This window comes from Humulus lupulus, chromosome 8 (assembly GCF_963169125.1).
Source record: "Humulus lupulus chromosome 8, drHumLupu1.1, whole genome shotgun sequence".
Lineage (NCBI taxonomy): Eukaryota > Viridiplantae > Streptophyta > Magnoliopsida > Rosales > Cannabaceae > Humulus > Humulus lupulus.
In genome coordinates, this window is record NC_084800.1 from 164,135,600 (window position 1) to 164,163,027 (window position 27,428).

At 36.4% G+C, this 27,428-nt stretch overlaps 1 long non-coding RNA gene across 1 annotated transcript; it reads right to left on the reverse strand.

The window, feature by feature from the left end:
- Nucleotides 1-2,751: 2,751 nt before the first annotated feature.
- LOC133794603 (uncharacterized) lies at nucleotides 2,752-3,898 on the reverse strand. The gene is made up of 3 exons (XR_009875271.1): nucleotides 3,782-3,898; nucleotides 3,555-3,651; nucleotides 2,752-3,046 (listed from the first exon to the last, which is right to left on the reverse strand). It is a non-coding gene; the product is annotated as an uncharacterized LOC133794603 (long non-coding RNA).
- Nucleotides 3,899-27,428: the final 23,530 nt, after the last annotated feature.

Sequence of the window (27,428 nt, forward strand, 5' to 3'; positions counted from 1 at the left end):
GAAACCAACACTACTCAAGGCCACCAATTATAAAACTTTCAGTAAGGTTAATGTAAGATCTGACTGATCAAATTCAATATAATTGAATATGTATGCAAACCACACCAAATGAATCCCTCCCTACATATATTTACACATTGAAAGAATACGTGCGAGGTTTACTAACTAAAACAACTAAAATCCTAAGATACATGTCAAATCCAATGCTATAAACAAACTCTTATTTCTTTACAATCTCTAATAATAACAAAAGTATAACCTGATGAACTGTTAAGCAGCATTCTTTACAAGCTCAAGCCATCATAATGTGGTAGCGTGACATCCAATACGTGTATATTTAGATCAGTTTCATCTGCCTCACTGACCATCTTGTAAAATTCTGTCAAAAACAGAGAAAAATTTGACATAAAAATATAGCAAAACATAGATGAACCCTAACAGAACATAACTAATAACATAAATACACGCAAATAGATTATAAATAAATTTTTGATTGTTCAAGAGAATCAATTATATTTGTTCACCAATTTACATAATAAAATTGATAATAAAAAAATGTCAAAAGAACAGAGAAAACAACATCAATATTATTATCTCTCACATAATTCAGACTCAAAATAGAACCATTAATAGCTAATTTATTTTAAGAATTAACTACAAGCACCAAACGAAACCAAAACTGTAATTTAAATAAATAAACTTATCTTTTATCAGAGGGTAATCAAATACAAAATAAAAGGCTATGAAACTAACCAAAGCTACATTATCAAAAGCTATGAAACTATCAGCTTTCATAAACCCAATACAAAATATATTTTACATCATCAAGTTGTAATCTTTGCTTGATCAATCCCAAACAAACAATAATTCCATAAAAGGGAGAAACAGAGAACTAACATAGATATTAAAAATGATAGGTTCATATACAGTTGCTTTACCACCATGGACTGTCTTGACTCTTGAGACCAATTTTATCCCCATCTAAGCCTTTCAATGAATACTAATAATAGCCAAGTAGAAAAGAAAATGCAGAGAACACCTCCTACATTCAGACCCAGAAGAGACAGATTTTTTGGGCTGTTGTTCATACTTGTATATAAAACACAGTAAAAGCAAATTGGTATAACAAAAATGCAACTTTTTAATCCTAAATCAAAGATCAGTACAGTAAAGATGGAAATCAAATCAAAAAAAATATTTTAATCCTAAATCAAAGATCAGTACAGTAAAGAGTTTATACTGTTCTTATTTCAAAGATCAGTACAGTAAGTTTTAATCAGGCATCAAAACTTTGTTGCACAAATAGAAAGAATCAATTTTTATGTCTTAAAAAGAAGGGTCAATATCACAAATGCTCTTTGACAATGTAAGTTTCATTGAACAGGTTGACTCAAGGTTTCACGTATATTACTTCAAGAGTCAATCAAATTCCAGTTAATTACTTGGTATCACTCAAGATTTCACAGGTTGGCTAAAATGTAAGGAGGTCACCAACTATATCATTAATCCACATAAATAATGGAAAATCCATATAAAAATTATTTTAATAAATAAAATAATAATAATAATAATAAATTAAAAGAAAGAAAAGGAAAGGAAAGAAGAAACTGGCACAGTTGGTGTCTTTATTTCTACTTCTTTGAAAGTAAGCAAAGATAGAAATAACTTCAATGAAGAGACAAGGCTATAAGATTGAAGCCATAGGGATCAAATACAAGATTCAAACAGAAAACACATTAGAGAAATCAAGTTCTTGGTCTAGAACCATAATAGTCACTTGAAGTAATTGAAAATTCGCTCAATAAAGGAGGCAGGCAAGTGTCAAAAGGGTTGAGCTATTAAGATAAAAATAATTGAAAATCTAAATCATGCCATACTTATGGTTACTTCAAGGACATTTCAATTCTGTTCACACTACGATTGGGCATTCTTATGGTCTTTAGTAGAAATATCACCCAAAAAATTTCTTGTAGTAAAATTAATAAAACAGTTTCAAGGCAAATGAATGAAACACCCAGAAACAAAGCAAGTTATAGAAAAAATTATGGACTGTCCAATACTCAAAAATATAACTTATATACATTTATGGATGGAATCTTATGAAATGGAAACAAACGATACAAACACTTAATAAACTACCTGCCAATTTAATTTTCAAGATGAGATTACAATAAACAACTTTACACCTCACTGCATCACTTTTGGCAAATAAAGATAGAGTAAACATATATGTTTAAAAGTTGAAGTTGACACCCCACTGGTGAGTATTGACTCACTCATTCAGTCTATGTTTAAAAGTTGCATTTACATGCATTAAAGTTAGTGTTCCATAAAAAAAAGTCAGTGTTCATAACATGGGATTTTGTCTTATCTGCAAGGTCGTTATGGAACTAGGAGCAGTGCTGCTTTGACTGCAAAAACAAATGGTGAAGTTACCTTTTACGAGACTTATCTGGACAAAGACATGTGGAAGGAACAATCTGTCAGTTACCAGATTCAGAAGCTTCAGGAGAATGGAACCAATCCAGATTCAGAGGCTCTGGCTCATATATAATTTGCTTGTTTGTGCTGTGGACTGTTTGTGAATATGTATATGCATATCTATTATCTACCATATGACTCAAGTCATGCGTATTTATGTTCTAAAAGAAAGCCTTGTCAAGGCACATTTATCTATATTAATATTAAAAAAAACAGCCCAGATTCATGTTTCAGAATGAACAAGAGTTTAAAGTATCATCAGCCATCAACTAGAAAATGATTCTATCTATTAACTTGATAATCAAAACAACCGAACACAGTCATCTGAAAAAACTATAAATGTTTGTTACACTGAATTATTATTATTTTTTATTCTTGCTGCAACTATGGTATGTTAAATTAACATCACTTTTGAAGCCTAGACTCACTTATCTGCAATTTTACAAAGTACCTCAACAGTCCTGAGGACTATACATCATCTGCAGCAGAAAGTCCTTGCGTTCATCAACTGGGCATCCAAAGAAGGCTCTCACCCTTGCAGCATTTGCAATTAGGAAAGTGTAGCCTAAAAATCATGACAGATTACATTAAGAGGGAGAGAACTTGAAAACAAAAATTATTACCACAATCAGATTAAGAACAAAAAATCATCACAAACTTTCTTTCTTGCTTCAAACATAGTACAGTATATTCAATCCGTAATTTAAACCAAAATTCCCACAAATAATCACAATATTATAGTTATATATACACATGAGACAAAAAATTGCAGAAATCAAAATTGATGGAGCAATATTGAGAGATGAATGGTGAGGTTTTGGAACGGGGGAGGGAGGCCAGAAAGATGACAATGGAATGAGTGACTAGGAAAGAAGAACAACACCCAGATTCAAACTTCATTAAACTCATACTCATATTCAAAAATCCACATATAATAACTAAAATGAAAGACATATACTATGAAGAAAACCTATAAGATTATTAAACACACAGTAATTAAAATACCCCATTCTAAGGCTTCGACTACCATGAACCAACCATCAACAACAAAAATAAGTCGAGAGGAAACATACCAGATCTCGCCTCCGTCGTGTGCTGAGGAGAAGAAGACCCACGCATCGTCGAACCCGTGACCTCGCCTTTGCCTCTGCCTCCGCCAGGCGCCGTCACCTATTCTTCCAAGAAAATGAAGAATAACGGATAGGAGTGAGAGGAGGAGAGGGCAGCGGCTTAGGGCTCTCTCTCATTTACTGAAGAGTAGGAACCATTACCAGAGTGAGGTCAGGACAAGAAAGAGTACCTTTGATGTTTGCTAAGTCGAGCCGATGGGGTGGAGAGCGACTTCGTGATGTTGGAGTAGACCAATCTGACCGCCGGTGGAGGAGAACGACGCCGTGTGGTTTGAGCACTCTCTCGTGGAGGCTAGAGAGAATCGATGAAATGAATGGTGAGAATGAAGGGATTTAGTCGTTTAGAGAGAACCCATATTCAGAATGAGAGTGTTGTGTAAAATAATAAAAAAAATGAAAAGTAAAGGCGCCATTAATTCACTTGGCGCTAAATATTTCTCCCCAAATATTTTAGAGCTAAATCATTAATAACACTTTAAAAAAGGTGCTATATCTTAACGTAATATTTACTCAAAATTGTTGTAGTGAACAATCCACAGTCTCCCGTTCCTCAGCTGAAGCAGAATATCGCGACATGGCCAATGCCACTTGTGAAATTATTTGGCTGCTTTCTTTGCTTCATGACTTTGGCATCAAACACTCACAACAGACCCTCCTCTTATGTGATAATACAATTGCCATCCACATCTCCAAGAACCCCATCTTCCAAGATTGAACAAAGCATGTTGACATTGATTGCCACATCGTTCATGAAAAATTTTAGGATGACACTTTAAAGCTCAACCCTGTTCCTACTCAACCCAACCTTGCGGATATCCTCAACACAACCTTGAGGGGGAGTATTAGAACCTATTAGTGGTTATCACCCACGATTTTAGCTTGTTATTTAGTGATTTAATCACTTTACCTTTTTTGTGTTACAGTCAGTAACTTGTAACATTTTTGTGTTACAGTCAGTAACTTGTAACCTTTCTTTTCCTAGCTGTAACGTTACCCTTGAAACCTATAAAGCTGTCACTTAGACTTTTTAGCTAAGGGCATTTTTTCACAATATCTGTAACTTCCTCCTAATCCATAACCGTTACATTGTGTACTTAAAATTGTGTCAGACTTGCTAATCAAGTCATTTAGCTTAAAGCGTGTAACTAAGGTTAGTGACAAAGGTTAGGGTTAAAATTTTTGGTCAAAGAACTATTGACTTTTATTTCAAAAGTTTTATATAAACATGGGATCCCAAAATATTACAACTAAACTTTTCAAAAAGGTAATTATACACATCAAAAGTTACATCAGCTGGCCTAAGCGGCAAAACAGGGCTATAACCCTAGTTCCTCTTAGATAACCCTGGCCGTGGTGGTCGAGCAGCCGCATATGTACACACCGCCACTGAAGCTCTCCAACTCAGGGATGGTCAAGGTTTCACTTTCCCTTACCTGCACCACAAAGCACCTGTGACTCAAGGCCCAACAAGAAAACTCAACATGCAAAATCAAAGAATATAAACCTTAAAATATCCATTCAACACAATCAGTAATAACAATCCATATATATTAGCACTTAAATCCTAGTAGTTGATCATTGGATCAACTTGGGGCCGCTGCCCTGACCAGTTGGCCTTAGAGCCAAACCCGACCTTTGCCCTAGCTACGTGACCATAAAGTCACCTGGGGCCCTCGCCCTTAGCTCTGTCTCACTAGCCATAAAGCTAGCCCAATCCCTTCGTTTATTATCGACCTTAGAGTTGATCAACGTAATAGTATGTTACTGGCTTAGGCCTAAGCCTCTCGACCAGCACACAACACACTATTGCCACCCTTGAATCATAAGTCAAGCCCTGATTCATGATTACATATCTCAATACAGAAAATAGATGTGGGTAGGCACATCCTGATAAAATAAGCACATATGCATGTTAATCGTATAATACCGCTGAATAGCTGTTTCGATAACGGTAAACATACCTATTTAATGGAGCCACATGCCCTAACCATAGAGTTTATGCAACGATTATAAAAATCTTAAGCATTTATCAGCAACCATGTGAACTAATAGCCTAGCATACACATCCTGGGGCTCAAGCCCTATTTATAATAACATATCACAGTTGGGCCAAGCCCTAATCACATATAACACATATTGGGTGCAGTTTTCTAACCTCAGGTCCAAGTAAGCGAAAACAAGAACGACCCTTGAGCACGATCCCGTTCTGAGCCCTAGTGAACGCTTAGTCACAAACCATAAATGGTACTTCAATGAGTTTAAATTCCAAAGCCCAATCCTGGGACCAATTCTGCGCTCTCGAGACCTCTAATTCCACTAAACGGGGTGGTGAAATTGTTCCCCGAGCCCCTAAGCAAAAACCCAAAAAAGTACCCAAAAATCAAGTTTTGAAAGCTGAGTAGTGCTATAGTGCAACCTGTAGGGTGCTACAATGCTAGAGTCAGAGACTCTAGCCCCCAAATTCGCAGCCTAGTATTGTAGCGCTCCCAACCTAGCGCTACAGCGCTGATACCAGAAATGCGATATTCTGGGTTTCTCTCTTTGAATTTCCCCGAGCCAGAGCTCAAAAAATCCATCCCTCAAGACCTCCAAACCCAAAATTAACCATAGAAACACACTCTACTCATCAAAGGCAACATAACCTGACCAAGTTTTTCCCAAAAACTCCAACCAATCCAAAAAATCCATACCGAAGCTCTCAAGCTCCAAACACCATAAAAACAGAGTAAGAAATCAAAAAATTCAAAGATTGAAGCTCAAAATCATTACCTTGATGGCTTCCCAATGGTTCCCAAGATGATCCTAGCTTGATTCTACACTCTAGGCTTCAATTTCCAAGCTTGTTTCCTCAAAAACTTCAATTTCCCTCAAGCTCCAAATATGACAGAAAAGAAAAACGAGAGAGAGAGTTTGGGAGAGTTCTGCCTGCTTCCATCTTGTTTCTTTCCCTCTAATCTTTAGTTTCCTATTTTGTCTAAGTATGGACAAATCCTACAAAAGACTTAAATGCCCTTAAGTCCAAAACTTGCCCTCTAATGCCCATATGGGCAGAATAGTCATTTGCCACCATTTCTCAACATTTCCTTAAATAAATCTCAGCTATCTTAAATAAACACAAAATATATATCCACTACCCAATAATCCCTGATAATGTACTAATTTACCAAAATACCCCTAGGCTTACCCCGAGCCGGATATTTATTCCCATTGTGACCTTTTTCGCTAATTGCTCACTAGGACTGCCTCGTGCCGAACAACCCAAATAAACTCACATAATAATGTGGTCTCTCACATATAACACATATATGCACATAAATATACAATTATGCCCGCAACGGGCCAAATTACCAAAATCGCCCTTCTAAACAGAAATGGGCCCACATGCATATTTAATACCCCTAAACATGCACAACTAGTCGTATTATCGCATAATTCACATAATTACAATTAATATAACAATTAAACACATAATACCATATATTGCCATCCTGGCCCCCTAATCAAGGCCCAAAGCCTTATTAGGAAATTCTAGGACGTTACAATATCAATAAAAGCAAATATGGATTTCCTTTTCTAATAGAAGGGACACTAAAGTGGGGGCTTTGAAGAAAATCATTTACTATGTAACAGAATCAAAACCTCACCAGATATTCAAAACCTGAACCAACATCAAACTTCCATGAAATGTTAAAATATGCAGTGTATCCTCCATTAAGGTATGTGTAATGCTTTTGCCTACTTTGAGCGGTAAGCAGCCTTTGGAAAATTTTCTCGATGCCCTCGCTTGCTTCCCTAACTGCTTCAGGGCCTAATATTTGCTTCTCCCCAACCTCATCCCAGTGCAAGGTAAATCTACACTTGTGCCCATAAAGCATGTCATAGGGATGCATCCCAATAGTGGACTGATATCTATTGTTATAGGAGAACTCCATCAGGGGTAGATATAGACTCCAAGATTCGAAAAAGTCAAATGCACAGCATCTCAACATATCCTCTAGAATCTGTATAGTCCTCTCAGACTGCCCATCAGTTTGGGGATGAAAAGTAGTCTGAACTTTAACCTTGTATACATGGATTTCTGCAATCCCTTCCAAAAGTTCGACATGAATACTGACCCTCAATAAAAAATAATCGACTTTGGAACCCCATGAAGTCTCACTTTCTCGCTCACATACAACTCTGAATACTGGTCCGCCGAGTAGGTAGCCTAACTGGTATAAAATGGGTGGACTTAGTGAGCTTATCCACTATTACCCAAGCATAATCATGTTGTATTCTGGTCCTAGGTAACCCTACCATAAAATCCATAGTTATATCTTCATATTTCCATTCTGGAACATAAAGCGGTTGAAGTTGCCCTGCTGACCTTTGGTGCTCTGCTTTGACTTGCTGACATGTCAAACATCTGGCCACAAACTCAACAATGTCATTTTTCATTCCAGGCCACCAATACAACGCCTTAAGGTCTTGGTACATCTTTTTCGACCCTGGATGTATGGAATAAGTTGTTGTGTGTGCCTCCTTCCCTTGATCTCATCATTGTTAGGCACACAGATGTTGGGAAAAACTTATACAAAATCTTTATTTATTTTCATGTAGATCTAATATAAAACAAATTAGTATGAGATAACCTAGAACATGTTTCTAAAATTGAATTCAAAGAGAAATAATGATAAGAGTACTTACATTATACGCAGTGGAATAATAGAGTCATTCCTTCAGTTTCTCTAACCCTTGTATCCTTTCTGTCGCGGAGTATTACCAAGAAATTGAACCGATCTTCAATTTTCTTTACATCCTTCCAAAGTATCCTTAAAATCACCTAGACTAGAGTGGGCAATTCTAAACACATGAGATCGATACATAGAGAAGAAGAGAAAAGAACAATAAGGTTTAGAAAATGACTTATGTTTAGAGATAATCTAAAACCTATAAGAAAACCAATGTCTGTCATCTTATCTGGCTTATGTTTTCAAATCTCTCTTCACATTCCTTTTATAGACTCAATTAGGTCATTTATTTAATTAAAAAATCAATAAAATAATAGCCAATTAATGGCCCTAGGTTGAAATTATCATGGGCTTTAGGCCTGTGAAATTTCCCATTTGATTATAAGCCCATTAGACTTAAAATCAAGGTCTGTATTATTTTCTATTGATTTAATTATATAAATCCTTTATCAAATTTATTATTTATAATTCGAACCTTGATGTAAACTTATTTATTAATTTAGATACCAATTTATCTTAATAAATAAATCTACCCTAATTTCTCTTTTCTTCTCAAAATTATATAATTCTGTGAAACTATAAAAAATTGATCTGGTCAACTTTGATAATTCTAATTGATAATTAAATCAATTAATTCAGACTATCTAGATGATTTTATCCAAGTTACAGTGGGGAACATGGGCCTATGAAATCTAACTGCAATAAGTTATCATAAATCTAACAAATAAATTTACTAACTTATTAATTCATCGTGACTCCACTAAAGACTCGGAATTGCACTCTTGAATTCATAGACCGCTCTATAGCAAATATAGATACGCTATTAATTATCTATTGTTACAACCATAATTATCACGCAATCCTCTATAGACGGTCTACAATGAGATGGGACTAAAATACTGTTTTACCCCTCATTGCATTTTATCCTTAAAACACTTAGTTCCTTGTAAATGGTATTTCAGTAAACTAATATTAATTACTGAAATGAGATCTCTATCATTTAGCACCTTGAACCAAACTAAAAGCAAACCATCGTTTCACTTCTTCATCAGAAGCTATAGATATTCATATTTATGATTAACACTCCCACTCAATTATACTACCGAGTTCCCAAGATGTAAGTATGGGCTAATCCGTATGGTAAGCTGGTAACGAACAAGTCAATGAACTCATAAAATACTATCAGTTAGAATACTAACCACTCCGAATTGAGATTGAATTGACCTATGGTCAACTATATGATATGACTAGGATAGATAATAACGATATGTTTACTTATCCTATCAACTGTCAATATCAGTACAGTCCAATGTAACAAATACATCCGATCTTATTTACTTTGCTAATGTTCTGGAAAGAACATAACACTACCATGTGTAAGTAGATCATATCGTAGATTGGCAAGTCAGTGTAAATCCTATGCACTGACTTATCTTAGGAATAACTTATTTTGAACATATAATCATATTTATATTCCACTGTGATTACATCATTATAAATACGATTAGCAATAGGCTCAGGATTTAATAGAAGTTTATATTAAACAAATAATCATGAAAATAAAACATGTGAGCAAAGTGATTGACCACGTCAAAAAATGATTTCAATTCTTTTATTTATAATAAATGAGATTACAAAGAAATTGGGTTTTAATTAGGGCATAAAACCCTAACAAACTCCCACTTCCACTAATTGAAACTAATGCCTTAATTCTACAAATCTCATTTCCTTGATATGCTTATCAAATGTAGCTTCTGGTAGTGTCTTCATAAATGGATCTGCAAGATTGTCTTCAGATGCAATCTTCATAACCTTCACATCTCCCCTAGCCACATATTCTCGAATAATGTGATACTTCCTTTCTATATGCTTACTTCTCTTGTGACTACGAGGTTCTTTCGAGTTGGCTATCGCTCCTGAATTGTCACAAAAAAACACAAGCGGTTTATCCATTTCTGGAATAACACCAAGATACGAATAGAACTTCTTTAGCCAGACTATTTTTTAGCTACTTCTGACGCAGCTATTGTAGGTCCCAAATTTGCTAATAAGGCTAAGGGCCTTGATTAGCGTGCCTGGAGGGAAATAAGTGGTTTATTATGTTAATGTGTGAATTTGATGAGTATGTGATTAGAATTGCATGTTTAGGTGAATTAAATATGTATGTGGGCCCTGTTTGGTTATTAGGGGCATGTTTGTAACTTTAGCCTGTTGGGGGCATAAATGTAATAATTGTGAATATTGTGATATATCTGTGCTGCACGATCCGGGACAGTCCTAGGGAGCTATTTGGCAAGAAAGTCACAACGGGGTCGTATACCTGACTCGGGACGAGTCGAGGAGTATTTCGAGCATTAGACGTTTTATGGGGTTATCGGGTTATGAAAATAAATATTTGGAGATATATTTGAAGTTAGACTGTTTAGGAGGGAATATCGGGGAAATTTACCATTTTTCCCTCGGGGACGTTTTTGGTACCCCGAGCCTTTGAGGTAACCTTAGAGACTTAAGTTAGGAAAAACAAACTACGGAAGTATTCAGAAGCTAAGGGAAATCGACCCAAACATCTCTCTCTTTCTCTCCCTCGGTTCTCTCCCTTCTCTCTCTTGAGTTTGAAGATTTTGATGAGTTAAAGAATTGGCAAGCTTAGTTCTTAAGGGATTGAAGCTGGCTGTGATTGAGGATTAGTTCAAGGGCAAAGCTATCAGTTGAGGTAAGGATTTTAGCACTTAATTAATTGAATTATGTTGAGTTTTCTGCTGATGTTTCAAAGTTATGCATGTGAGCTAGGTAGAGAATAACTCTTGAGTTTTAGATGAGGTTTGGGGTTAATTCTTGTTAGGTTTTGCTGCTGAGATTATAGTAGAACTTTTGTGATGATTGACTTGAAACGTTGGGTTGATTTTGGGATAAATTGGCTTGGATTTGGTTTAGAAAATGGAGGATTTTTCTGGGTTTGAAGGGTCGGGCCGCAATATTGTTCTTGCTGAGCCGCAACACTCTAGAACATTTTGGTGGCCTGGAAGAAGGGCGGGTCGCAACACACCCTAGCTTGTGTCGCGGCGCGAATGCCTTGTTTAGGGGTTTGGGGCTTCTGGTTGAGGCGGGCCGTGGCATGGGTTCTTGGGGCCGCGAAGCTTAGTGGGGTTTTTGGACCCTAATGAGGTTATAGGCTCAGGAATCAAAAAGTTAAGGCTCACGATGGATTTTATCACCCGGATTGATAGAATTCAAGGTCTCAGAGACTAGAATTATGACCCAAAGTTATTTAATGGATTAGGACTTGATGGATGGATGTTGTTGATGCATTGTGACTAGGTTTTCAGCGAGGCGAGGACTAGGGGACTGTGCTTGGGATATCGATGCTTGGAAAGCTCGGGACACAGGTATTAAAACTGTTGTACCCGTAAAGCAGGGCGAGGCCCTATAGTTTATGTTGCAGGGCACGACCCTATATGAATGTGTTGCAGGGCGTCGCCCCTTATTGATTATGTTTATACGTGTTTAAGTATTTGTTTAATTAGGTTATGTGTGCATATATGAGACAGGAACAACAAAGGCCGAGAACGGGGAGGGCCGGGAACAGTGAAGGTTGAGAACGGCAAGGCCGAGTACGGCAAGGGGCCGGGAGCAACGTTAAGCACGCAGAGTGCGAGTTGCCAGGGTGAGAACCCTAAAGGGTACCTGGGATATCCTCACGGTGTAGACCGCGAACCCAGAGCCTGGTAAAGCGCTTGGGATGACATGGCCGTTATGTGTTTAGCCTGTTGGCGGTTTTGTTATGTGTTAATTGATGATTATGCATATGTTATTTGCTTGTGTGGAGTTTTCTTGCTGGGCTTCGGCTCACGGGTGCTCTATGGTGTAGGTAAGGGCAAGGGCAAAGTCGACCAACCATGAGTACGAAGAGCGTGAAGCGACGCGCATGTTTGGCCTGCCTGGTTGCCACGGCCAGGGGTATTTTTGGGAGATGTTTGTACTAAACTTGATTTTGTCATTTAGTCGACTCCAATTTTTTTTTGAGTTGTAAATATTTCTAAATAGTATTTTGGGATCCCAAATGTATATCACTTTATAATTTTCAATGGGTGATTTTATATTTTCAAATTGTATGACCTTTATTACGGTTTAGTTGCACTTTTAGCCTAAAACCTCGATTAGTGAGTTAATTGCACGTTTTAAACTCACTTGGTAACGACTCTAAGGAAGTAGGGCGTTACAGCTATGTACTCAGCCTCCATGGTAGAATCTGAGATTGCATACTGCTTTACGCTTCTCCATATCACAGCTCCACCCCCAAGAGTAAATACCATTCCAGAAGTAGACTTCCTATCATCTACATCAGTCTGAAAATCTGAATCGGTGTCGCCTACAGGGTTCAGAACACCACCCTTGTAGACTAACATATAATCCCTAGTCCGCCTTAAATACTTCAGGATATGCTTAGCTGCTATCCAATGTTCCGGTTCTGGGTTTGACTGATACCTGCCCACTACTCTCACTGCATAGTAGATATCTAATCTAGTACACAACATGGCATACATCAGACTTCCAACTGTAAATGCATAAGGAACTTTTCTCATTGCATCTTCCTCTTCAGGAGTTTTGGGAGACTGCTTCTTTGAAAGATGAATTCCATGGCGGGACGGTAGACGCACTTTCTTGGAATTTTTCATTGAGAAACGTTCAAGCACTTTATCAATGTAAGCTGCTTAAGATAGAGCTAAGAGTATGTTCTTTCTATCCCTGATAATCTAGATACCTAGAACATAACTTGCTTCACCCAAATCCTTCATCTGGAATTGAGTGCTCAGCCAATTCTTCACATCTTATAATTTATGAACATTGTTTCCAATGAGTAAGATATCATCCACATAAAGAACTAGGAATACCACTATTTGATTTGCTTTCAGTTGGTAAGCACAGGGCCCATAAATATTTTGTTCAAAGCCATAGGTTTTGATTATTTCATCAAACCTAAGATTCCAGGAACGAGAAGCTTGCTTAAGTCCATAGATGGACCTATTCAACTTGCAAACTTTTCCTTCTTGTCCAGCTACTTTAAATCCTTATGGCTGATCCATATAAATGACTTCGTCAAGCTTTCTGTTAAGAAAAGTTGTCTTGACGTCCATTTGTCAGAACTCATAGTCGAGAGCGGATGCTATGGATAGGAGGATGCAAATGGACTTGAGCATGGCTACCGGACCAAAAGTTTCCTCATAGTCCATGTCTTCTCCTTGGATATAACCCCTTTCCACTAATCGAGCTTTTTAAGTCTCAATATTTCCATCAATACTCGTTTCTTCTTGTAGATCCACTTGCACCCAATGACCCTTAAGTCACTAGGTTCTTCCACAAGATCCCAGACGGAATTTGAGTACATGGACTTCATTTCCTGTTTCATGGCTTCGAGCCATAGTTCCTTTCCAGGGTTAGCCATTGCCTGTTTGAAAGACAACTAATCATCATCACTAGTGTCACCAACAACCATATTGGTTTCACCATCCAAACCATAGCGAACTGGGTTCCTAGAAACCCTCCCACTACGACGAGGTTCTGTGACTGTTTGTTCAGGAATAGTGGTACTTTCTTCATTTAAATCCACTTGTGTTGGTTGGACATGAAGAATGGGAATTTCATCATCAACTTGCATTGATTACAATGGAACATTGGTTGGAGTCAAATATTTAACCATCTCCTCTAAAACTACTTTGCTGCGAGGTTTGAAGTTTTGGACATAGTCATTTTCCAGGAAAGTTGAATTTGTAGAAGTAAACACTTTCTTTTCTAAATGACTATAGAAAATTCCAACCCGAGTACCTTTAGGATAGCAAACAAACATGCAAACTTCAGTTCGCGGTTCTAGCTTTCCTTCCTTTTTCCTCAGGACGTGAGCGGGACACCCCCAGATTCTATAATGGCGTAAAATAGGTTCACGACCATTCCAACATTCTAAAGGTGTTTTGGGGATTGATTTAGATGGCACAGCATTGAGAATTTTGTTCGCAGTTTCAATTGCATCCCAGAACAAAGTTGGTAGAGTTGAGTAACTAAGCATGCATCTAACCAGTTCCAATAAAATTCTGTTTCGGCTTTCCGCTACACCATTTTGTTGCGGAGTACCTGGGGCAGTAAGTTGTGATAAAATCCCAAGTATAGTTAAATGATCTTGGAATTTCATATCCAAATATTCTCCACCCCTATCAGATCGCAAGATCTTTAACATTTTACCTAATTGGTTCTGAGCCATTGTTAGGAATTCTTGAAACTTTGAAAATGTTTCTGATTTCCTATGCATTAGGTAAAGACATGAGTATCTAGAGTAATCATCAATGAAAGTGACAAAATACTCAAAAACACCCCAGGCTTGTACATTCAAAGGTCCACAAACATCTGAATGAACAAGTCCAAGTGGTTCTTTGGCCCTATCACCCTTTGCAGAGAATGGACGCTTGGTCAGTTTGCCTTCTACACAAGATTCACAGATAGGTAATTCACCTAAGGTAAGTTCCATCAAAGGCTCATCCTTTGTAAGTCTTTGAATCCTGTCATAGCCAATGTGACCTAGTCTCAAGTGCCATCAATATGTCATATTATCGTTATCGTTCTTTTGACGTTTATTGGTCCTAGGTTTAGCTACTTTGAATAAATCATCGTTAAGAGTGAGGGGTTCATTAGGTTGCAGAATATAAAGCCCGTTTTCCAAACATGCAATACACAATTGTGATCCATTGAAAGAAATAGTTATATTAGAACTTGTGAAAGTCATAACAAATCGTTCTAATTGCAACATGGAAGCTGAAATTAAATTTCTACTAAAATATGGAATAAAAAATACATCATTTAAAATTAAAAATTTATTTCCGAACTTCAGATGACCTCTTCCTCTAGTTTGGACCGCAACGAACGCTCAGTTCCCAACTCTAACCTTTAAGGCGCCATCGTCCACTTCCTCCCACGATTCAAGAAGCTGTAAAGAATTACAAACATGGTTAGTAGATCCAGAATTAAGAATCCAAACGGATTTATCATTCTCTAAAACACATGTTTCCAAGATAAATGAACTATAATCATTACTTTGTTTTTAGTTGCTAGAAACTTGGGGCAATCTTGTTTTCAATGCCCCTTCTCTTTGCAGTGAAAACACTTACCTTTACCTTTCTTGTTTTTCTTATTCTTCCCCTTAGGCATATGTGCATTTGGTTATGCACTCATCTTTGCAGCCTTTGCAGGCTTGGGGTTGGTATTTTGTCCACCTTTCCTCTTGTTTCCAGCTTACGAAGACGAAACTTGGTTAGCTTCAGCCTTAGCTGGATCAGCAGCAGTAGTAGTTGTAATGCCCCAAATTTCCTAATAAGGTTTAGGACTTTGATTAGGAGGCCGGGAGGGCCATAATTGATTTATTATGGTATTTAATGATTATATGCATGTTTACATGAATTATATTATTATATGATGGTGAATGCATGCATATGGGAGTATTTATTATTATAAGGGTATTTTGGTAATTTGGTCGCTGTGGGCGTAATTGTGTATTTTGGGTGCATGGTTGTGATTAATTAATATAGCCACATTATAAGGTGGATTGGTTCGAGCTATTCGCCATGAGACGATCATGAGATGTAAGAGTTCGTTCTAGTCATAACGGGTTTAAGTTCGGGGCTCGGGGTGAGTCTCGGGGTCATTTTGATGACTAGAACATTACCGGGAGTAAGGGGGTAATGGGATATGATTTATTGGTATTTGAGAATATTGAGAATAGCGGGAATTGGAGAGCGTTAATTATAATTAACGAGATAAGCAGGAAAGGACGGTTTTACCCTCGGAAGTCTTTAGAGGGATTTATTTGGCTTAGGGGCATTATGATCTTTTGACCTTAAGGATTTATATCAGCCTTTGAGTTTTAGAAGGCTATGGAAAACAGAACAAAATAGAGCCCCATCCTCATCTCTTCCTTTCTCTCCCGTACAAGCTTTTCCCTTCATTTTTCCTTTGGATTTTGAGAGCCCAAATTGAGGAGTTAAGCTAGGAAATCAAAGGTGGGAGCTTAGGAACTTGGTTCAGCCATTGAAGGAGGTTCAAACTCGGATTTGAGGTAAGTTCAGCCATAAGTTTCTGGTTTATACTCTGTTTTAGTTTAAGATTTCAGCTTGTGAATTCTTGGTGGTTAATTGGAATTACTAGGAGTTAGGTTGATGTTTGATTTGGGTTTTGATGAGGGTTTGATATAGATGTTGTTTAGAGGTTGAATTGAGTGTTTGGAGAAGGTTTGGAACTAGTTTGAAGGCTTGGTTCTAAGGGAATATGCTGGGGAGGTCGAGCTGGTGCGTGTTGAATTGTTGGTTGATCTGGGTAATGAGCCGCGGCCTGGCTTTAGTGTGCCGCGGCCTAGGGAGGCTTCTGAGGCAAAAATTCCTCTGTCAGGGAGATGAGCCGCGGCATGGCTGTGGTGAGCTGCGACCCATCAGGGCATTTTTGGCCAAAATTGTGTTTTTAGCTTAGGGATGCTTACCATAGGCCTCGGGGTTGATCCTACTACTTGGTTAAGTGAGGATTGATGTCCCAGAGGCTAGATATTGGTTCGGGAACTTATGTTGATCATTTTTATTGATGGTATCCTATATTTGGTTATGACTAGGTGACCGCTAAAGGACTAAAAGTTGATCGTTCTCAAGGGTCGTTCTTTTAATCATTCTAGCTCGACTCTGAGGTAAGAAAACTGCACCCTGTGTATATGTGACATGCATGGCTGTTATTGATGCATGTTGGTTGATTATTGAGTATGACATGCATGGCTATTCTTGATGCATGTTGGTTGATTATTGAGTATGACATGCATGGCTATTCTTGATGCATGTTGGTTGATTATTGAGTATGACATGCATGGCTATTCTTGATGCATGTTGGTTGATTATTGAGTATGACATGCATGGCTATTCCTGATGCATGTTGGTTGACTATTGAACGTGACATGCATGGTTATTATTGGTGCATGTTGGATTGTTGAATATTATGCATGTGATGCATGAGAAACATGTGATTAGGACATGCTTTGAGTACTCATTATGATATTGTTCAGAGCTTGTGCCTCTGGGTTTGTGCATGGTCCTAATTGTATTAGTACTTGTTAAGTAAGCATGCTGAATACCTTGTTTATGGATATTGGATATGTGACATATATTTGGTGGCATGACTTACCTGTGTATGGCGCTGACTTATTAGCCAGAATCGGCAATGGTGTCAGATCCGTCTGTGAAGCTGTGACTTATTAGTTAAGTTCACAACGGGCTGAGCATTGATCGTGTTTCACTGACCCAAGAGTCAGAAATGGCAGAGCGTTGTGAACGCCGGGCCAAATGAAGATTAGATCTAATCGAGGTTGGCATTGAATGACCCATATAGGGTATTAATGCTTGACCGACCGGAAGGTCAATGAGAACTATAAGCGCTTGCCTGGTCTAAGACTAGATGATCACAGCCAAGGTATATGACCCCGGTGACTGTTTATCACATGGATGGGGGACGCTGTCCTTAGTTACGACTCTAGAGTCGGGAGGATGGTTATGTTGGTGACCAATCACCATGCACCTATCCTGATCAAACTTATGAAGGAACCACTTATCAATTAAGCCCTGGTGACCCTATCGTCACATGGCTAGAGGGAGTTGTACCCAATTCTGTGACTTTTGGCTATTGTCACCTATCTGTTTTGGACCGTTGGTCCTAAATGGCTATTATGATTACTGTTGATATTATATCATGTTATATTGTGTTTTCTTGCTGGGCTTCGGCTCACGGGTGCCATGTGGTGCAGGTAAAGGCAAAAGAAAGCTGGACCATCCTTGAGTTGGAGAGCTTAGGTGATGAGGTGTACATATGCAGCTGCTCGTCCGCCACGGCCGAGGTTTAAAGGGGAACTAGGGTTGAACCCTGTTTTGCCGCTTAGAACGGCCTGTTGTAAATATTTTCTATAATAGACTCTGAAACTATATTTTCGGGATCCCAATGTATATATTAAACGTTCTAGTGAAACGTTACATCTTAACCAAAATTTTAATCCCTAAACCGCTAATCATACTTAGTTTCACGATTTTGGCCAAATGACTCGATTAGTTTAGCACTATTTACAAGGCACACCGTAACGATCCCTGGAGTTGGGGCGTTACAACTTGGTATTAGAGCGAGCCAAGGTTTATGGTTCCTGAAGACAAGCTGGGCATGTACACTCATCACTGAAGATAGCTTCACTCAAGGAATGGTAACTATCTCTGTAGTTATGTGCATAGCTGTTTAAATAGAATGTTAATGCTTTACCTGCACATTGTATTAAGGAGCATGAGATTCTGATAGAGCCTGGCTCTTGACTATATGATTATATGCTCCGTGAATATATATATGACTGTGATCATATGATTTCCTGCTCCATGAATATATAATTGTGTTATTTGCATGCTGGGATTGGAGGCATGGTTTGAGTATTGGAAGAGCAGGGATCATGAGTAATGTATGAATGCCATGGGCATGTTTGTAGCACTGCAAGTGGTTTATGGTTGTGGTGTGGTAAGATTTATCCCGTGGGGGAAAGCCCTTGATATGCTTATTGTGATTAATGGATTAAGTTATTGATTGCAGATTCAATCAGCAGCTTTATATTCAAGGCAGGTTATGAGGCCTGGTGATAGTTATACAGGGGCTGGGAGTTACAGCCAGGGTATCAGTTCTTCGTCTGCACCTATGAATGTTCAGGAAATGCTTACAGATTTGTAATTAAGATTGCAGAGGTAGGAGGAAGAGATTAGGTATTTGAAGCAACAGCGGAGTCTGTTGGGGAGTACCTCTTCCCTTGCTATGCCAGGGGTGGCATCAGTTTCAGCTCAGCCTAAGGTTGAGAATAGATGGGAATTCCTCTGTGGTAGATTCCTGAAGTTTTATCCTCCAGTCTTTGAGGGAGGCCTAGATCCATTCAGAGCTGAGCAGTGGATAGGTATGATCAGTTCCATTCTAGCAGTATGGGGCTGGTGGGTCACGATAGGGTGATTTGTGCTACATGTGTACTACGGGATGATGCCTGGAGGTGGTGGGAGGAAGTATCCCAGACACGAGACACAGCTGTGATGGACTGGAAGGAATTTAGGCAGCTGTTTAATGAAAGGTATTATTGTGATGTAGCTAAGACCGCCAAGATGAATGTGTTTCTGAATCTTATTCAGGGTAATGCATCAGTGACCGAGTATGTTACTAAATTTGATGGGTTGACCAAGTTTGCCTTAGATATGGTACCCACAGATATATCTCGGAAGGAAAGGTTTATTCAGGGGTTGAATCCTGGAATAGTTCAGGGCATTAGAGTTGTCCCAGTGCATGAAGTCTCTACCTATGCTCAGGTGGTAGAGAGGCTCTTGCTGTTGAGAGTATAGTAGTTGGGCAGCGGAGTGCTGGAGAGCATGGAGCTCAGATAGTGGTATCTCCACTTATTGAAACAAGTAAAAGTGAAAGCTGGAAGACTCGTCCAAAATGCGCTCGGTGCAAGAGGCATCATTTGGGAAAATGTCGAGCAAAGGCGTGTTTCGCATGTGGTATGGTTGGGCATATTGTAAAGAGGTGCCCCGTGTTAAAGGATGAGCAAAGGGGGATAGACAACTCGATTCCAACTCGAGTGTTTACTCCAGGGCAGTCAGAATCTGAGATCGAGACTAGTTCCTCGGGGGTGACAGGTCAGTTTTCTAGTTCTGAGTTTGAATTGTGTTGTTTGGCTTTGGTGCCATGCTTTTCCTTTGTTAGTGTATATAGAGAAGGGTATAAATATGGTGTATATAGATCACATGGTTATGCTGTGATGGGCAATGTAATATGGTATTGGCATCTTAAGAGATGAGTTGGGTTATGGAAAGGACTCATCAGTGATTTTGATAAAGTTGGTTATGACAGGCTTTGGTTTGATCCAGGATATGGGTTGGTTAAGTAATTATGGAGCAATCTTAAATGGCAAGGAAGGTATAGTAAATTTTGGGCTTGAAAGCGGAAAGCCTTGTGATAGTTGGCATGGTACATGGTTCTATAGGCTTATAATACCTGTAGTGAGAGCTAGAGTTCTGTTGCAGGGAGGTGCATGGAACTCTTAGTTAGCGTGGTGGATACCACTTAGATTGTGCCAGTGAGATCAGGACAAACTGGATTAGTCTGTGGGTTCTGAATGTGTTTCCAGGTGGTTTGCCAGGGCTCCTTTTTATGAAAAGAGACTAGAATGGTGATTGGTTTAGTGCCAGAAATACCAAAAACAATCATATCTCTATTTCTTTAGGTTTTTAAATAATCTATGATATCCTTGTCCCGGTTGGCAAGAGTAAAAAATATCACTAGTTAAATAGAGTTGTAAACTCATTTAATAATGGACACCACTATTAACAACCTAATATTCGATCAAAATAAGAAAACAAAATCTCTTATTTTATGAGCTAGACCCACAGTTTCGATAATCATAGATTTAGTCCTAGTAGTCACTGTAGGGGTGAGTCTAGTAGAATTTGACCAATAATTATCTATCTTTCGAAATCTAACCTTGTCAAAATAGCTAATGAACACCTTCCGTAGGGGGACGAATCAAAGCGCCTCGAGGCCCCATTAAGCTATGGACGTTGTTAAACCAACGATGGAGATCGAATATAAATATTAAAATAAGCTCATTATAAAATTAAAAAAATAGTATTTTTATTATTTTTTAAAAATTAATGACTGGTTCTCCAAAAAATTGTAAGATTAGAATTTTTAAAACCAAAGTCCTATAATTTCCTATTGATTCTCAAGTGCCACATTGAAACAAATTCAATTAATTTAGAATTAATTTGTTGCTAATCAATATTTAGGTTTAACTAATATAATGAACCTATACAATTAAGTCCAACTCAGGCAAATGAGCCTTAACAATTGGGCTTGTATGGAGGACGGCTGGGTCCAGTATGTCGTTCCCACTACAAATGTCCCCAATCTTCCATACAAGGTCCAAAATACAGGAATTTAAACCTATGTTTTATTAATTGTTATTAATTGATCAGGCCCACTATAGTTATGCAAAGCAAATGGGCCTTCACAAGTGGAATCACCCACAAGAGATGAATTTAAACTTTATATTTTCTAATGGGCCCAAATAAAACCATATATCTAACAAAACATATAGGCCACTATATGCATCTAAGCCCAATTAAAAAAATACCTCATATAGTGCAAACAGACATGTTATAATTGGATGGACCTAATCATGTTACTATATGAGCAATTCTATGAATTTATGAAAAAAAATATTACAATTTATTTCATTTGCAAAAATAGTACAATTAATTATCTAGAATTTATCGAAAAATTCAAATTAAATAAATTTTTACAAAAAATAAGTCAATTTAAATGAAATTTATCAACAATTAACAATAGTTAGTTTAAATTTCATTTATCAACAATCAACTTGGTTTTAGGTTAATTTGAAAAAAAATATTAATTTGATTTAAATAGGATATATCAACAATTAACCAAAGTTAATTTAAATCTCATTTATTAAAAACATATGTTATTAATTGGTTGAAAAAATTTGATATTTTTCAAAATTTAACCACTTTTAAATTTTAAAATCAATATCTTAACTGTTTTTCAAAAATATCTTGTTTTATTACAACAATAAGCTAATATTTTAACCAATTAAAAAAATATATTAATAGTTGTAACAACCCTAAAATATTTTAAAACAGTTAAACAAATTAAAATATCTATGAAAATATCTAACTAACAAATTTCAAATTTCAAATAATTTAAATATTAAAAACTATAGATTAAACAGATATTTATATTTTCAAATAAAGATTTAATAAAATATCAAGAATTTAAAAGAAAATATCTTAAATATTTGTTATCTTAATTCTAATATTTTAATATATTAAAAGATTTAAAATTAAGTTGTTAGTCTATTTTTAAATTTGAATTTGAATCTTTGTAGAAAATATATAATTATTTAAATCTCAACTAACAAAAATATCTTATTTTAAAAAATATATATTTTTAAATACAAAAACAGATCTGATATTTTTGGCTTTGATTATAAATAATTAATTTCCACAATTTTTTTTAAAAAAATTAAAAAAAATCGGATGAACAATACCTGGTATTATTCATCGCGCGCGCGGGTGGCTGATGCGTGCGCGCATGAGCAGCCAGGACAAATTTTTCCAAAAAAAATAAATTGAGCAATTTTTCAAACCAAAACTATTTTCTAATTAATTTTTAACATGTTTTACACAAAATAAAGCATATATAATTATTAATAGCATAGAAAACACTACAAAATAACCTAAAAATTGCTAATAATCATATAAAATCAATATGTTTCATAAAAACATAAAAATCCATCCAATTATTCAAACACATCAAATAACCAATTTTTAACATGTTCATGCATGGAAATAAAGATTAACAAAGGCTCTGAAGCCAGTTGTGGGGAAACTTCTACATGATCTTTATTTATTTTCATGTAGATCTAATATTAAACAAATTTATATGTGATAACCTAGAACATGTTTCTAAAATTGAATTCAAAGAGAAACAACGATAAGAATACTTACAGTATACTTAGTGGAATGAATGAGTTATTCCTTCAGTTTCTCTAACCCTTGTATCCTTTCTGTCGCAGAGTATTATCAAGAAACTAAACCGATCTTCTATAATCTTCACAGTCTTCCAAAGTATCCTTAGAATCACCTAGACTAGAGTGGGAAATTCTCAACACATGAGATAGATATAGAAAGAAGAAGAGAACATAACAAAGAGGCTTAAAAAAGGACTTGTGTTTAGAGAGAATCTAAAACCTATCAGAAAATTTGACTTCTGAACTTATGAACTTGTGTTTTGACTTCTCTCTAAGCACTCCTTTTATAGACTCAATTAGGCCATTTAATTTAATTATAAAATCAATAAAATAATAGTCAATTTGAAGCCCTAGGTCGAAATTATCATGGGCTTTAGGCCCGTGAAATTTACCATTTGATTATAAGCCTATTGGACTTAAAATCAAGGCCTGTATTATTTTCTATTGATTTAATTAATTAAATAATTATTTAAATCCTTTATCAAATTTATTATTTATAATTCGAACCTTGATGTAAACTTATTTATTAATTTAGATACCAATTTATCTTAATAAATAAATCTACCCTAATTTCTCTTTTCTTCTCAAAATTATATAATTCTATGAAACTATAAAAAATTGATCTGGTCAACTTTGATAATTCTAATTGATAATTAAATCAATTAATTCAGACTATCTAGATGATTTTATCCAAGTTACAGTGGGGAACATGGGCCTATGAAATCTAACTGCAATAAGTTATCATAAATCTAACAAATAAATTTACTAACTTATTAATTCATCGTGACTCCACTAAAGACTCGGAATTGCACTCTTGAATTCATAGACCGCTCTATAGCAAATATAGATACGCTATTAATTATCTATTGTTACAACCATAATTATCACGCAATCCTCTATAGACGGTCTACAATGAGATGGGACTAAAATACTGTTTTACCCCTCATTGCATTTTATCCTTAAAACACTTAGTTCCTTGTAAATGGTATTTCAGTAAACTAATATTAATTACTGAAATGAGATCTCTATCATTTAGCACCTTGAACCAAACTAAAAGCAAACCATCGTTTCACTTCTTCATCAGAAGCTATAGATATTCATATCTATGATTAACACTCCCACTCAATTATACTACCGAGTTCCCAAGATGTAAGTATGGGCTAATCCGTATGGTAAGCTGGTAACGAACAAGTCAATGAACTCATAAAATACTATCAGTTAGAATACTAACCACTCCGAATTGAGATTGAATTGACTTATGGTCAACTATATGATATGACTAGGATAGATAATAACGATATGTTTACTTATCCTATCAACTGTCAATATCAGTACAGTCCAATGTAACAAATACATCCGATCTTATTTACTTTGCTAATGTTCTGGAAAGAACATAACACTACCATGTGTAAGTAGATCATATCGTAGATTGGCAAGTCAGTGTAAATCCTATGCACTGACTTATCTTAGGAATAACTTATTTTGAACATATAATCATATCTATATTCCACTGTGATTACATCATTATAAATACGATTAGCAATAGGCTCAGGATTTAATAGAAGTTTATATTAAACAAATAATCATGAAAAAAAAACATGTGAGCAAAGTGATTGACCACGTCAAAAAATGATTTCAATTCTTTTATTTATAATAAATGAGATTACAAAGAATTTGGGTTTTAATTATGGCATAAAACCCCAACACATTGGTTGGGGTCAATTATTTAACCATCTCCTCTAATATTACTTTGTTTCATGGTTTAAAGTTTTGGACATAGTCATTTTCCAGAAAAGTAGAATTCGTAGAAGTAAACACTTTCTTTTCTGAATGACTATAGAAAAGTCCACCCCGAGTACCTTTAGAATAGCCATCAAACATGCAAACTTTAGTTTGCAGTTCTAGCTTTCCTTCCTTTTTCCTTGCGACGGCAGGACACCCCCAGATTCTATAATGGCGTAAACTAGGTTCACAACCATTCCAGCGTTCTAAAGGTGTTTTGGGGATTGATTTAGATGGCACGACATTGAGAATGTCGTTCGCAGTTTCAATTGCATGACCCCAGAACGAAGTTTGTAGAGTTGAGTAACTAAGCATGCATGGAACCATTTCCAATAAAGTTCTGTTATGGCGTTCCGCTACACCATTTTGTTGCGGAGTACCTGGGGCAGTAAGCTGTGATAAAATCCCTAGTTCAGTTAAATGATCTTGGAACTACATATCCAAATATTATGCACCCATAATAGATTGCAAGATCTTTAACGTTTTACCTAATTGGTTTTGAGCCATCGCTAGTTATTCTTGAAACTTTGAAAATGTTTCTAATTTCCTATGCATTAGGTAAAGACATGAGTATCTAGCGTAATCGTCAATGAAAGTGAAGAAATACTCAAAACCAACCCTGGCTTGTGCATTCAAAAGGTCCACAAACATCTGAATGCACAAGTCCAAGTGGTTCTTTGGCCCTATCACCCTTTGCAGAGAATGGACGCTTGGTCAGTTTGCCTTCTAGAAAAGATTCACAGACAGGTAATTTACCTAAGGTGAGTTCCCTCAAAGGCCCATTTTTGTAAGTCTTTGAATCCTATCATAGCCAATGTGACCTAGTCTCAAGTGCCATAAATACGTCATATTATCGTTATCGACCGTTTCTTACCTTGCTTCCACTAGGTCACCAAAGTGCTAATTCCTTGAGGTACTACCAGTACAAGCCTCTCTTGAACTCTACAACACAAGATCAAAGCCATGCATCGATATTAAATCACATGCATGCAACATAAACCCTTAGGATTTCGGGTTTGAAGAGGAAGAGAGGAGAAAAATAGAGTAGGGTTCGAGAGTTACTCTTCCCTAGTGTGCTCTTGAGCTTCTCCCTCCTTCAATGGGGACATGAGTGCTCTTGGCTCATGGAGAAAAAATGGCAGCAATGGAGGGTAGAGAGAGACTAGGTTTCAGTTTTGGGGAGAGAGAATGGAGAGGGTTATTTTCTTGTGGAAAAAGAAAATTTTAAAAAATGATTAGATGTGTAAGAGAGAAATGATTGGGGTTTAGCCAATGAGTGGGGTGAGGCTCTTACTCTTCCTAGGGTAGATGTCCTAGGTTCTTGAGAGCCCTAGGACCTAGCCTTGCTGCCCACTCCTCTCTCTCTCTCTCTACCCTTGGAAATTACTTTTATGCCCTTGTTTATCTTACCTCACATTTAAGGCATCCAAGGGCCCTTTGGGAATTTTGTGCTCTAATTTTTCCTTAACTTTTAACCTATAGTTTTTAAATATCTCCAAGCTTAAATAATTAAAATAAATGTGCCGCAAAAATAAAATTTTCACATATCACATAATTTTTGTAATTTATACAAATTTACCAAAATGCCCGTAGAGGCTCGAGCAAGAAATTCTCATTCTTAAGCCCTGTTGATTGGAATTCAAACCTCAATCAATTTTTCTTAAACTTATTGGCTCGACTATAAACTCCCAGTTGCCAAACAAAATTAATATTTTTATGCCATAGTATTTCATATTTTATTTAATCTGAGATTTTTCTCCCATTAGGGTTTATTCCTTGGTTTGAGACCAATCTTTCATTTCATAAAGCTAGATCCATTACCGGATCATTATAGCGACTTTAAAATTCACTAATCATCCCAAATTCATATAATATCATTTATCAAAATAATATTTCACATAATTCTTCACTGGCTCCAATCGGCTACTAACAGGTGTTCAAAACACGGGATGTTACAACATGTCATTCTAAGAAGTGCAAGAACGTACAAAAATTATACATTTTCTCATTTCAACTTGTAACATGAACTCAAGACATAATTTACTTTCTTTTGAACCATTTTTACAAATTAACATTCTAAAAAAATAAATCATCAAACTGAAAAAATCAATTAATATTCCAAAAATGCTCATACTTCCCTTTTAAACAAATTTAACAATTCACCCTAACATGATTCTATACTTAATATTACAATTACCATTCAAAACTAACAACAACAAAATCAAGTTATTCTAAGCAATATAAAACACCCAAGGTCAAAACCTACATGATCAAACAACTCAATTCTCTTTTGCATGTTTATATGAATAATAAGGAAACAACATTAGCATATAATAGTAGTCCAAATTCAAGACTAAAACTCTAATATGCATCTATCATCACATATTCATATTCTTGCATAAATCATTAGAATCAAAATATCCATGGCATTATAAACATAAGATCCCCACAAAAATCTCATCAAACTCATACATTATGCATACCCAAATTTTTTCATGCTTGCCTAAATATCCACACACACACCCAACCATAGAGCCCCACACGCCTTAGCCACTTACAAGAATACAAAATTTCATAGCAAATCTTTTATATAAAAATACTCATACATAACCCACATGCATATTTCCTTTCATTTTTTCTATGGATTACAAGATATAGGAAAATTTATAATTATAT